We start from the raw sequence: 13913 nt of genomic DNA on the forward strand, positions 1-13913 counted from the left end.
GCTAGCTATTGTAAATGTAGGCTACTTTTAAAATGCCATATTTTCCCTCTGGGCTCACCAAAACGGACGTAAAAGCATATTAACCATTCACTGCACGTGATCGCTAGTAAACATATTACACTTGCTCTGGTAGTCTATCGTTCAGGACAAGACCCTATAGCCTGGTGGTGGGGGAAGCGGGACAGCCTCCCCAAATTGTCTGCCCTTTCAAACTCATACCTGTGTGTACAGGCCTCTTCAACACCATCTGAGAGTTTTCTCCTGTACAGGACATGCCATAAGTCAGGAGAGGCGTCATATCTTGCCAAAGAAGGCAAATATGGTCATTTTTCTGCAAAAGAACTGCTTAAGTTTGAAGCTTACCAACTCAACAACATTTATTTTGTTGTTACTTGTTAATAGTGTAACTGTTATTTGTTAAATTATTGTAGTTGTGCGTTAGGTGACTTAGGTTTACTTATTACATATTGAAGTTCTTTAAAATGTTAATATATTGTTAAATTTAAATAATTTTCAATTAAAAACTCTATAAAAGAGCCTTTCTTTAATGTCATTTTTCTGTTTTTCAAGAATCAGTTTAGTAATAGGTTAGGAATTGGAATCGTTTTAAAAGTACCGGTTCGGCATCGGAATCGTAAAAATCCAAACAGTACCCAACCCTAGTGTTAAGTGGTGAATATACAGCTCACAGCAAGTTAATATGATATAGTGTCTGGCTTTTGTTTGATATTTAGTGTTGGCAAATGGCTTTTTTTTCCTCTTAGCAAAATAATAGACACGGAAAAGCCAGCGTTACGTAGCTCCCTTTTTTCCAACCTTATTTTGCAGTTGTAATGGTCCTGTCACCTATCCGCTCGTGCTCCATGAAAGTGAAGAAAAGTTTGCTTGGTATATCCAGCAATCATGTTACGAAAGAAGCAGCAAAAAGTGAACCACAGTCCAAGCCGGTAAACCTCCCCCACCCCCGCTGCTGTCCAGAGTGTGTCAACAGGCTGCTGCATCAGCAGTTTATTGTTCGGCCGTTTAGTTTTATTAACAGTTTTTATTGAGTTTTTAAACACCACTGTTACATTGTAGACAACATTACAGTTGACATCTCAACATGTATCCCAGGGACTTCCGCCTATGTCATGGCCGAGAACTGTAGGTAGACTCCTCAGCTCCGACAGACCCATTAAAAATAGCCGTTAAAAGAGTTTATTGATAAATGAATACGAGACTACGTGAAAGAGAAAACTTAGCGGACATGCCGATCCAAAATCCGAGCAGGAAAGAAGTAGGAAAAGGGAGTAAAATGGAGGAGGGAAGACCAGGCCCCAAGCAGCCAACGTTAGCTGAGGCTACTCCAGTGAAAGCCAGCGGGGATGCTAACAACATGGCTAACACGGGGGCGAATGATGTGCTAGTGGAGTTACGAAAACTCCGACAAGAAAATACGGACTCATTTCGAGATCTAAAATCACTCATCTCTCTCACCAGAATGGAGACCAAGTTGACCGATATAGCAACACGCACAGACGACTTGGAACAAAGAATGACCGAAATTGAGAACAGAGTAAGTGTTACAGAAGACAGTCATGTTAAATACGGGAGGGTGCTAAGATACTTGTTGCGCAGGGAAGCTGACCTCACGAGTAAATGCGACGATACGGCGAACCGACTGCGCCGCAACAATATCCGTTTATATGGGATCCCGGAGGAATCAGAGAAAGACGGCATGATTGACTTTGTGATACACTTTCTGAGGAGTTCGGTGAAACTGCCAGAGGGTCTTGAGCTTAAAGTGGAAAGAGCACACCGAGCCCTTGGGCCAAAACCCCGAGGCGCGGCACCGCCACGGTCTATCATAGTCTGCTTTTTGGACTTTCAGGTGAAGCAGACAGTGCTACAAGCATGGAAACAACGCAATGTCCAGTTTGAAGGCCACACAATCTATTTTGACCAGGATTATTCGTCTGAAGTGCAGAGGAAGAGGAAAAAGGTCCGGGAGGTGATAAAAAAGCTCAAAGAGAAGAACATCAAGGCCCAGGCACTGTACCCTGCCCAGCTGAAGATTTCCCTGGAATCAGGTACCCATGTTTTCGCAACATTGCTTGAAGCACAACCTACACTGAAAGATTTGGGGGTGGACATCGCCTTGGAGGACAGAGATGTCCTTGAGATGGAGATGGCGCGTCAAACCTGGACAGCGCAGCCCAATGGGAGGAAAAAAAACCGGCAACTCCTGAAGACATCAGATATAAGGGAGTTCATTTATGGAATGGATGTAGATGATTAAAGCTGGACAGGATAGGCTTAAAATTTCGCACTGAAGTACATTGGGACTGGGTCTGTCTGGAGGGGGGGGGGGGGGTGGGCTTGTATTTGATCTTGGCCTTAGGACGGTCTGAATGCAACCACAGGTTTGCCTGGACGATCGTCTCCACTGCACAATGTGCACTTTACCCGGAGGGCATGCGCTCTCTGCCCAATGGACACCGGGAGTGGGATGCCCTTTACGTGTTCTTCAGTTGTTCTTATCTCAAGGGCTAACCACTGGTTTTCTGGAAGTTCATAAAGACTTGTTCATCATAGCTATTCGCACTGTTATTATCTCTGTTCTCTTTGTTTCGGCACTCGGCAGTATCATGTATGGTGATATATGTTTTCTGTTTCTAAAAACATGGTATGAGTAATCTCAATGTGGTTAGTTATAACATAAATGGTATTAATCATCCCATCAAAAGGAAAACATTTTTGTCCCAACTAAAAAAACTAAATTGTTCAATCGCTTTACTTCAAGAAACCCATCTTGATGATAAAGAGCACCAAAAACTACGGAGGGAATGGGTAGGACAGGTTTTTAGTTCGGCGCATAAAGAGGGAAGAAAATGAGGGGTTGCCATATTGGTGCATAAAGCTCTGGGCCTCACTGTTGAGAAAACGCATGCGGACAAAGCAGGTCGGTACATTTTGATTGTTGGAACAATAGGAGAGATAAAAATATCCATTTTAAATTTGTATGCCCCAAACGAAGACGACATTGCTTTTTTCAAAGACATCTCAGTCGTTCTAACCTCATTGGTTGAGGGGTTGCTCATCTTTCGTTGGTTCTGGATAAAAGTAGCAGTTTAAAACAGTGGCGGTTAAATGTTTCCCTCCTTAATAATTTGAGTGTTGTACAAAAGATTAAGCAAGAATGGAAAGATTATTTAGATCATAATGATAATGGAGAGGTCTCGGCCTCTACGTTATGGGAGGCAGCGAAAGTGGTTATAAGAGGAAAATTGATTGCACTATCATCTAAAATTAAGAAAGAAAGGATTAAGGAACAACAAAAATTGGAAAAAAATATTTTAGACTTAGAAAAGGAGCATAAGGAGACTAATCAAGAAAATACTCTTCAAGCTTTAAAGAAGCGCAGACAAGAGCTTAATGACCTGTTAACATATAAAGCAGAGGGGGCCCTACGATTTGCTAATCAACGATACTATGAATCGGGAAATCGAGCTAGTCGATTACTAGCTTTTCAATTACGCAAAGCACAGGCCAGTCGTACAATAGCGAAAATTCAACATCCAAATTCCAAAAAAGTTATATCTCATCCTAAAGATATTGCCAATGCATTCTCCACTTATTATGAAGCATTGTATGACTCACCGGAAGCCACTGACAAGGCAATTAAGATTGAAAGATTTTTGGAAAATATTAATCTACCTTCATTAACTGACACCCAATCTGAAGCATTAGTAAAACCAATCTCAATAGGAATTTAAAAAATAATAAGTCCCCAGGGGTGGACGGCTACCTAGGTGAGTTCTATAAATGTTTCAAAGATGAAATTATCCCTCTATTACAAAGTACCTTTAATTATGCTCTCACTCAAAATTATCCACCTAAATCTTGGTCTCAAGCAACAATATCCGTAATCCACAAAGAAGGCAAAGACCCAATAAATTGTTCTTCATTAAGACCATATGCTGCAACATGAAAATCTTAACATCTATATTGGCCAAAAGATTACAGGAGTGTATAAAACATGTAATTGGTACTGACCAAACTGGTTTCATACCAGGTCGATTGGGAATTAATAACATTAGGAGAAGATTAAACATAATGACAATAGCTAGGACAAAAACAGACCCATCAATGCTTCTCGGCCTTGATGCTGAGAAAGCATTCGATAGGGTGGACTGGTTGTTTTTAGAGTATACTTTAAAGAAATTGGGATTTCATTCTAAATTTATCAATTGGATTGGGGTGATGTACTTGAATCCTACCTCCATAGTTAGGGTAAATGGCTATATCTCGGACAAATTTATGCTTAAAAGAGGAACCAGACAGGGTTGTCCCCTCAGCCCCCTGTTGTTCGCAATTAGTATTGAACCATTGGCAGAGTTGATTAGGAAAGATCATAGAGTACAAGGAGTAACTATCGGAAGCACAGAGTTCAAACTGTCACTGTATGCCGATGAAGTTATTTTATATATTTCTAACCCATTGACTTCTGTTCCTGCATTGTTAGAGTGCCTAAGAGAATTTGGACTAGTTTCGGGCTATAAGGTCAATGAGACCAAGTCACAAGTTTTGTGGTTGGTAGGGGACAAACCAAATGAATTGGACAAAATAGCTTCATTTAACTGGCCCACCCGGGGCTTCAGATATTTGGGTGTGGTTATTACGCCTCATGCTTCCCAATTGTATATTGAGAATTATGGTAAACTAATGTCCAAAATCAAAGCAGATGTGGGGCGTTGGGATATTCTCCCCCCGTCTTTAGTAGGCAGAATAGAAGTTGTGAAGATGAACATTCTCCCTCGTCTTTTGTATCTTTTCCAGGCCTTACCTATATGGATACCTACATCTATGTTTAAGAGTCTGGATAAGATAATTTCTGCATTTGTGTGGCAGGTGAAAAAACCCAGGATCCGGAAGAGATTACTGTGCAGCTCTAAGGGAGTTGGTGGCTTGAGTCTACCCAATTTTAAGCTGTATTATTTGGCAGCACAGTTACGAGCAATAGTTGAATGGGTGATTCAGGATGTGGATACAAATTGGTTATGGTTGGAAAATTTCTCGAGCCCATCGGTTCCCTTGGAGACGGCATTATTTCTGGAACAAAAGAAATGGAGATAACTTAAAATACATAATGAATGGATTGCCTGTACTCATCGTATATGGTCAATGTTGAGGAAGAGATTGGGTATTCCTTTAACAACTTCACGTGCACTTCAAATAGCCAAATTGAGTGACTTTCCTCCAAATAAAACAGATCCTGGTTTTTTGAATTGGGCAGGGAGAGGACTGATGACCGTACACCAGATGTTTGATGGGGAAAAGATTTCTTCCGATATTTGCAGATACGGGACTATATAATGTCGAGTGGGGAATGGGAAGCCTTGAAAAGATTGCCTACCTCAATGGAATCCTATTTGATCAAAAATATCACTGAAAAAAATAAGAAAAAAACGGTTTCAAATTTATATAATTTCCTACAGACACAATTGTTAGATAATTCTTTTGACATAAAAGCCAAATGGGAATTAGAAGCAAATATTATTATTGAAGATGAGGAATGGATTAAGGCATGTGAAATTAGTCACAAAACCAAAAATAGTCCAGTATGGAAAGAATTCGGTTGGAAAGTCGTGATGAGATTCTTTAGGACTCCTTCAATTATATTCAGTTTTGACAATAGTAAATCAAATTTATGTTGCAGAAATTGTAACCAAATTGGAGATCATACCCACATTTTTTGGGATTGCCCCATCCTGAAACACTTTTGGCAGGGAGTTATGCGGGAAATTCAAGTCATGTTAAAATGTAACCTGTCATTAGAATTTGTTCACTGTGTAATAGGAGTGGCCCCAAGAGAGGGTCTTAATAAACAGTACACTAAATTGATTCAGATACTACTCTTAGTTGCAAGAAAAAGGATTACTAGGTCCTGGCTCAAAATCCAACCCCCTACACTTGAACAATGGCAGAAGGGGTTGAAGGAGATATACTGTATGGAGAAAATCACGGCCCAACTTCACTTGAAAGTTGATCAGTTTAAGGATCTTTGGGATCCGGTTATTCATTATTTTGGTTGGACACAACAGTGTAAGACACTGCCGAGTGTGCCATTGTTTTTCTACGTTTGTAAAAAACAAAAGTCAATTAAGATGTGCATGTACTTAAATAAAAATGTTCAAAAAAAAACAAAACAAACATGTATCCCGTAGTGAAGATACATTTTGAATAGAAAAATAAAAAGGACTAAGCCAAAAGAGGTAATAGAAATCAGATAAATAAATTAATAAAATAAAACAATAAAAATAAACACACACATGGATCAAATGTACAGTTTTACAATAAGCACCACGCTTTCATCTAGCAGCAATATATTGCACGTATTTTCCCCATTTCGCCACATATTTTTCGCCATATATTATATATATATATATATATATATATATATATATATATATATATATATATATATATATATATATATATATATATATATTCCGCCATGTCCTTGATGTTGAAAAAGATTTTTTCGTATGATGCCACTTTTGCCAACTCCCGTGCTCCACTCTTGGAGAGAGGGCTCACCTGGCTTCCTCCAGTTTCTCATTATTACTTGTTTTCCAAACATTATACTGGTCTGAATAAAGTCTGCTGCTCCACAGTTCGATGTCATTTGTGGATCATTTAAAACATACAGCCTCGGGCAGAAATCCAAGCTAGTCAGGGTAATGTTTTCAATACGATCGTGAATCTTTAGCCAATAGTTCTGAATCATGGGACATTCCCAGATCAGATGAAGAAGAGTCCCCTCCGAGTTGCAGCACTTCCAGCAGTCTGCATTCTCCCTCAGCTTCAGCCTAAACAGCTGCTGAGGTTCTATTCCTCTCCTTATGACAGTAAATAACAGGTGACGCATTTGTAAATACTTCCAGAAATTATTTCTGGGCAGATTGTATTCACCAGCCAACCTTTCAAATGACTTTATATTATCCCTCTCATATAGGTTTGCTAGTGAAATAATTCATTTTTCTACCCAATCTTTCCATAGAAGGGAATGTTTATCAATACGTAACTTTGGGTTATTCCAAATACAAGATTCAGAATTAAGATAGACATTGACATTAAAAGCTTTAGAAAACTTTTTCCACACATTACAGAGGTTGGATATGATTGGGTGAGATTTTAATATGGATGGTATATTGCTAGACAGAGCATTTATAGGGGTGAGTGGGAAGAACAATCTCCATTCAATCTCGAACCAGGGAGGGGCTCTCTCAGGTGGCAGTGTCCACTGAGCTATATGTCTCAGGCAGAAGGCATAATGATACAGGGCTAGTTTGGGGAGGCCCACGCCACCTTTATTAATTGGCACCTGAAACTTTTCTAACTTTATCCTTGCACGTTTACCATTCCATAAGAACTTTTTGCAAATTTGGTCAAACCTTCTAAAGTACTTTTGGGGTATTGCAATAGGAAGACATTGAAGCAAATAGTTCAACCTCGGGATACAGTTCATCTTCAGGACGTTGACCTTTCCCCATAATTATAAGAATAGTGGTGACCATATATCTGTATCTAATGAAATTTTATAAAAAAAAAAGTGGGTCCAAATTCTTCTCTATTATTTTATCAATTTGGTGAGGGAAGAGAATGCCAAGATATTTTATGCCTTCAGTAGGCCACTGAAACAGCCCCGCCTGAAATAAAGTTTTTGGGCAGTATGAAGTCAGTGGAAGGGATCTGAGGGGATTTATTATTCAATATGCCAGTTGACTTTATACCCTGAAATCTTGGAGAACGATTCAATAACGTCCAATAATGCTGGGACAGACCTGGCTGGGTCTGAGGAAAGCCACAAAATGTCGTCCGCGTAAAGCAAAAGCTTATGTGTAGACTCATTAATTTTAACTCCCTGAATATTCTGATTCATGCGAATAGCTGCCGCAAGAGGCTCAAGAGCTAGACAGAAAAGCCCTGGCGATAATGCAGAGCCCTGCCGGGTGCCTCTATGAAGTGAATTTGTTCTCGCCTGTGGGTCTTTGTAAAGAATATCTATCCATCTGAGAAAGGTTTGACCAAATCCAAAAGTTTTAAGCGTATGAAACATATACCTCAACCTATCAAACGCTTTATCAGCATCGAGTGAGATAGCTGCTGTTGGATCGTTGGAGTCCCACACTGACCACATAATATTTATAAGGCGTCTCACATTATCAGAAGAATTTCTTTGTCTAATAAAGCCCACTTGGTCAGGATGGATAAGTGATCCAAGTGTTTTATCCAATCTATTTGCAAGTATTTTAGACAAAAGCCTACAATCAACAGATATTAAGCTCATTGGACGATAGTTTTAACAGTCAGTCGGGTCCTTTTATTTTTTAAGTATAAGTGTGATAATGGCTTGGTTTAAGGAGGGAGGTAATTCAAATGCTTCTGCAAGCATATTTTCAAATAATGGCAATAGGTCTTCTTCATCTTGGCCTGGGGATTTATCTGATGGTAGGGCCTTAATTGCAAGTACTTCCTGTGAACTAATAGATAAATCTAAGTCCTCCTGTTGTGAGACACTTAGCTTAGGAAGGTTTAATTTGTTGAGGAATGACATTATCTCTTAGTCTGTGGCAGAGTTTTCAGATGTATAAAGATTTATATAGAATTTCTTGAATACATAATTTATTTCCCTAGATTTAGTTGCAAGGCTTCCATCCCCAGTCGTCACTGTTGCTACTGAAGATTTGGACTCTTTTTGTTTAATGTATCTTGCCAAAAATATTCTGTTTTTCTGGATATTATAATATTATAATCATATTTAAGGCGGGTCAATTCTTTTAAAATAGATTCAGATATATTCTTTTTTAATTTAGCTTCAGTGTTCTTAATTCTCCTTTCTAGACCTGTGAGTTTAGCAGGATTGACCTTCTTCTTATGAAAAGAATATTGAATAATAAATCCCCTTAGAAAGGCCTTCATGACTTCCCAGGCCACTATGGCAGAGGGAGCTGTGGGGACATTGGTCTCCAAATATAGCCTAATCTGGGTTTTAAGATCTTCCTTAAATCCCACATCTTGCAATAGAGATGAATTAAAACGCCACATCTGTGATCTTCATGCTTCCTGATATGGGGTCATTTGTAGTCTGACCATGGCATGGTCTGCTAACAGAATGCTATCAATTAAACAGGATAGTGTGGCAGGCAGCAAGGATCTAGAAATTAGAAAAAAATCTATTCTTGAATAGATTTTGTGGGCTCCTGAGTAAAAAGTATAATCTCTGTCCGTTGGATGGTTCAGCCTCCACACATCTGTTAGACCCATAGATGAACACATTCTCCTAACAAACAAAACATAGTTATTCTACTTAATGTTGGTTTACTTCTATCAAGGATTTGATCTAAGACAACATGGAAGTCTCCTCCCAGAATTATGGGATACTGTCCAATATCATGCAATTTACTTTCTAAGCAGTGACGGACTGGGAACAAAAAATGGCCCTGGCATTTCCACCCACCAGCGGCCCACCGGTGGTGGTGGTGGTGGGGGGGTGGGGTTGCAGATAGAACTTTTGACGCACGGAAAGAACACGCACTTTTGATAGCCCCAGTGATGGTAAACGTAAACTCTCATGCTATAAACAACTGCACCAAAACACACACACACACATATATATATACACACACACACACATATATATATATATATATATATATATATATATAAATAAATAAAAGAATAAATCATCAGAGCCAGCCGCTCCATAATAATATAATATTCTGAAGTAGCCAAACTTACTGTACCTACACCCTCCTGCAGCATTGGTCTTACTTCTGGTAATCCACATTCAGACCCACAGCAGGCTTGTTGTTCTTTGTTGGCTAGTTCCATAGATTCGTTATCTTTTCATCCTCCTCTTGCTCGTTTTGTTCTTCCTCTTCCTCATATTCCTCACTGTCCATGTCTTTCTCCCTGGTGTGCTGCCTCAGATATAGTGCTAATGCTAGCTGAAGCTGCACTTGATTTTAAAAACAAATCAGTCAGTTTGTAGCATTTTTCACCGTCAGCCAACAGTGCTCTCTTATATTTCTCTCTCTTTTTCTCTGCCGCCCCCCCGCCCTGTGTCGCTTGATGCCTCGATTAATTTTTTGTCAACAGTATAGCTTCCAATTTTCAACTTCCAACAACCACGCTGACGCAGACCATAGACAGTATATTTAAAGACGCTACTCGATTCTGTCTTGAAATTCCCAGAAGGCATTGTTTCATTTTAACTTTTGCAAACAAATATTCAAATAAAAGAAATGCAGGTAGATTTGTTTTATTTCAAACCATGCACGTTTTTGTTTTTGAAAATCTGATCTGAATAAGTAATTTTGCTACAAAACAATACAGACTAATGAAAAAGTCCGTGACTGTAGAGGGTAACCATGACTGTGATATAGAGAGACTCATATGTGGTATAAATACTGATCAAATTATGATTATTGCTAGATGTGGAGGATTTGGACAAATTTGGCTATTGTTTGGCCAAAGAACGTTATTATTGATGCTTGAAAGGGGGCCGAGAGAAATTATATGGGCCGCTGTTTACAATTAAGTGCCCGCATGGCTTTGACAATTATGCGGCTCTCTGATTGGCCGGCCCAAACGGCCCACGAGGGCCCGCGGCCCCTCTGGCATCTGCCCAAATGCCAGATTACCAGTCCGTCACTGTTTCTAAGTCTACAAAAAAATTGGGGTGATCAGCATTGGGTGCATATATATTGGCCAGTATCAGAGTATGTCCTTGTATTTCTGCTAGTATTATAATTATTCTGCCCCCCTCATCTGTAACTTCCCTCCTGAGCCTGAATTGTAAGCCTTTGTTAATTAATATAGCTACTCCTCGACTTTTAGACGACCCAGCACTAAAGGACACGTGTCCCACCCAATCTCTGCATAATTTAACTGATTTCTGGGGACAACAATGTGTTTCCTGCAAGAATACTACATCTTGTTTTTTAGTTTTCAGATGCCCCAGTATTTTCTTCCTTTGGATTGGACAGCCCAGGCCATTCACATTCCAGGTTGAGTAACATAATGTCCTCCCACTGCTAGTCATAAGCAATCTTAATGTATTTTACTGTAGAATAAGTGGCCATTCTATTATTATATAAGATCCATGGTGCAACATAAATTATACACATTGACAAGAAAAAAAAGAGAACCATAATACCAACACCATAGTGATATCAGTAAACAGCAGACTGTGGGCCAGTCTGGCATAAAGAACAACAGAACCAGGAACATTGTTGTAATAAAACAAAAAAATAACTCTCTTAGGTCCATGACTAATGGAACAAGGGCAGACTAAAAGCCCACTGCCCCGAGTATCGTATCAAAAATTGTGTTCAGATATTCATTAAGGAAGACATAGGGATTTCTATACAAAAATAAAAATTATTGGCAACACAGGCCCCGGTTATGAAAAATATGCACTCACATATTGGCTTCAAAATGGTTTGTGACGTGCAGAGCCAGTCATTTCAGATTATCTGTCTATGTCCAAAAACAAAAAAGAAGACTGCAAATCTGTATATATCTCACATACAGTTACCTTCCCGAACAGATGGACATCCAGTTCTTGTGGTTTCCAAAGCATATCCAGTGCGCGCCTGGATCGCATGATACACTCACACAGTGCCAGACATGTAGGCCTACCTCAGCGCTTCTCGGGTCATCAAACACTCGTGGACTCAGTCCACTAATGAAAAGCTTCAGAATTGCAGGGTAGAGCATGCCAAATTTAATCTTGCGCTCATGGAGTGCTTTCTTGCAGCGTGAGAATGCCTCACGCTTCCTTTGCGTCTCCCTCGAGTAATCCGGGAAAATCATAACTTGTTTGCCGTTCCACATCAGGTGTTTCTTTTCCTGTGCTGCTTCCAGGATGGCTTGACAATCTTTGTATCGTAGCAAGAGCGCCACAATCGTTTGACCATGATTCTTGTCCCCCGCTCCCAGCCGTGTCCCGATCCTGTGAGCGCGGTCCATTTCGATTCCCCCCAGGGTTGGATCAATGCCAAGGGTTGCTGAGATAAACTCGTTCAGGAATGCAAACATTGCTCTTTTCAGCCCCCTCCGGTATCCCAGCAAATCTGAGGTTGTTTCGCCGGGATCTGTCTTCAGCTGCAGCCAGCCTGTCTGTCAGTAATTGTATGTCCTCTTTAGTGGCTGCCGCCGGTCTTGCCTTTATGTTAGCCTGCTATGTTAGTCTTCTAGCTGACTCACTCGATCTTCCACTTCCGTAATGCGAGAAATGAGTGAGGATAGCTTTGTATCCACAGAGCTCAGAGACCGACAAATTTCTTTCACATCCGCAGTTTCGTCTAATATCTTGCTTAGCATCTCGTGAATCTGAGCCATATCAGGCTGGTCGGGCTCTGCAGTGCTAGCTGTGGGATCTTTGCTTACTGCTACTCCCTTCGTGCACATGTTGAGCTGAGTCTGTACGGTTTTCTTTGTTCAACGTTACCGCCAGAGGATAAGCTTTTGCCTTCTTCTGACATTTTGAGTTCCACGTAATGTAGTAGAAAAATATCACCGTGGTAAAGTTGGTTTTATATTGGACATTGGATATTCGACACATTCAAAAACTATTATGCGGCTTACCATTTTGACCTATTCATGTCAAAATACTTCTGATGAACTCAGCTAACCCCCCTACGCATAACACAAAGCTTATTTTAAAAAAAAAATCCTTTGATTTTTTAAAATATTTTTTAATATTAAAAAATGCTATGAATCTATTATGCGGCTTGACCTTTTGACCTATTCATGTCAAACCACTTTTGGTGAACTCGGCTAACCCCCCTACACATAACACAAAGCTTATGTTTTCAAAAAAAACATCCTTTGATTTTAAAATAATTTTTAATATTAAAAAATTATATAAATCTATTATTATTATAGCATGCTAACGAGCTAACGGTTGTGGTTAGCCAGCTCATTTCGGACTGTGACGTCACAGTCCAAGCCGATTTTGAACAGCTCACTAGGAGACTGAAGGCAGGACACATTCAGAAACTGTATCTCACTCAAAACAGCATGGATGGATTTTTTTCAAAGTTTGTATGTGTGTGGAAGCACCAGAGACACAAAAGAACACCCCAAATCCCAGAAAAAGTGATTTTTTCATAATATGGGTACTTTAATACCTAAACAATTTTCTAACGTTAGGGATTCTTTAATATCTATAATTTCTTTCATGGCCTTTTCTACCGCTTCCCAAAAGCTCTTTATTACTGGACATGTAAAGAATATATGCGTATGATTTGCTTTATTTTCCCCGCATTCTCTCCAGCAACCAGCTCCTGCTGCTGGAGACATTTTTCCCATGATATGAGGTGTAATAAAAAATCTCTGACTTATTTTCCAGGCAAATTCTCTCCAATGTTTTGACTGAGTTATTTTAAAATTATCTTTTAAGGAGTCTCTCCAAGCCTCGCCTGAAATATTTATGGATAATTATTTTTCCCATTTTTCTTTTGCTTTACTCTCCACATTTGTTAGTTTTTGGAATATTTTATAAACATCTGAAAGTTTTCCTGTGCCTTTATTTCTATTTTCTGCCAAATATTGTAGTAATTCATTTCCCATTTTCTCTTCTGAATATTTTTTAATGTAACTCCTTACCTGTAAATATTTAAAAAAGTGTTTTTGCTCCAAGTCATATCTAGAATCCAGGGCTTCATATGTGTCCATTGTAGTTTTAATAAAACATCGTGAATATGAAATGAATCCCTTACTAGCCCACCCTTGTAAAATCCTATCTATTCTATTAGGTATAAAATCTGGGTCATGAATCATTTCTCGAAGTTGAACATTCTCACTTTGTATTTTTAATCGTTTGCACAGTTGCCTCCAATTCATTATGGTATTCTCAATAC

At 39.4% G+C, this 13913-nt stretch overlaps 1 protein-coding gene across 1 annotated transcript in view; it reads right to left on the reverse strand.

Moving 5' to 3' along the window:
- Positions 1-13913, reverse strand: part of LOC120545498 (SWI/SNF-related matrix-associated actin-dependent regulator of chromatin subfamily B member 1-like) — a 56505-nt gene that overhangs the window by 7128 nt on the left and 35464 nt on the right. The window lies entirely within an intron of this gene.

This window comes from Perca fluviatilis, chromosome 17 (assembly GCF_010015445.1).
Source record: "Perca fluviatilis chromosome 17, GENO_Pfluv_1.0, whole genome shotgun sequence".
In the NCBI taxonomy this organism is placed as follows: Eukaryota; Metazoa; Chordata; class Actinopteri; order Perciformes; family Percidae; genus Perca; species Perca fluviatilis.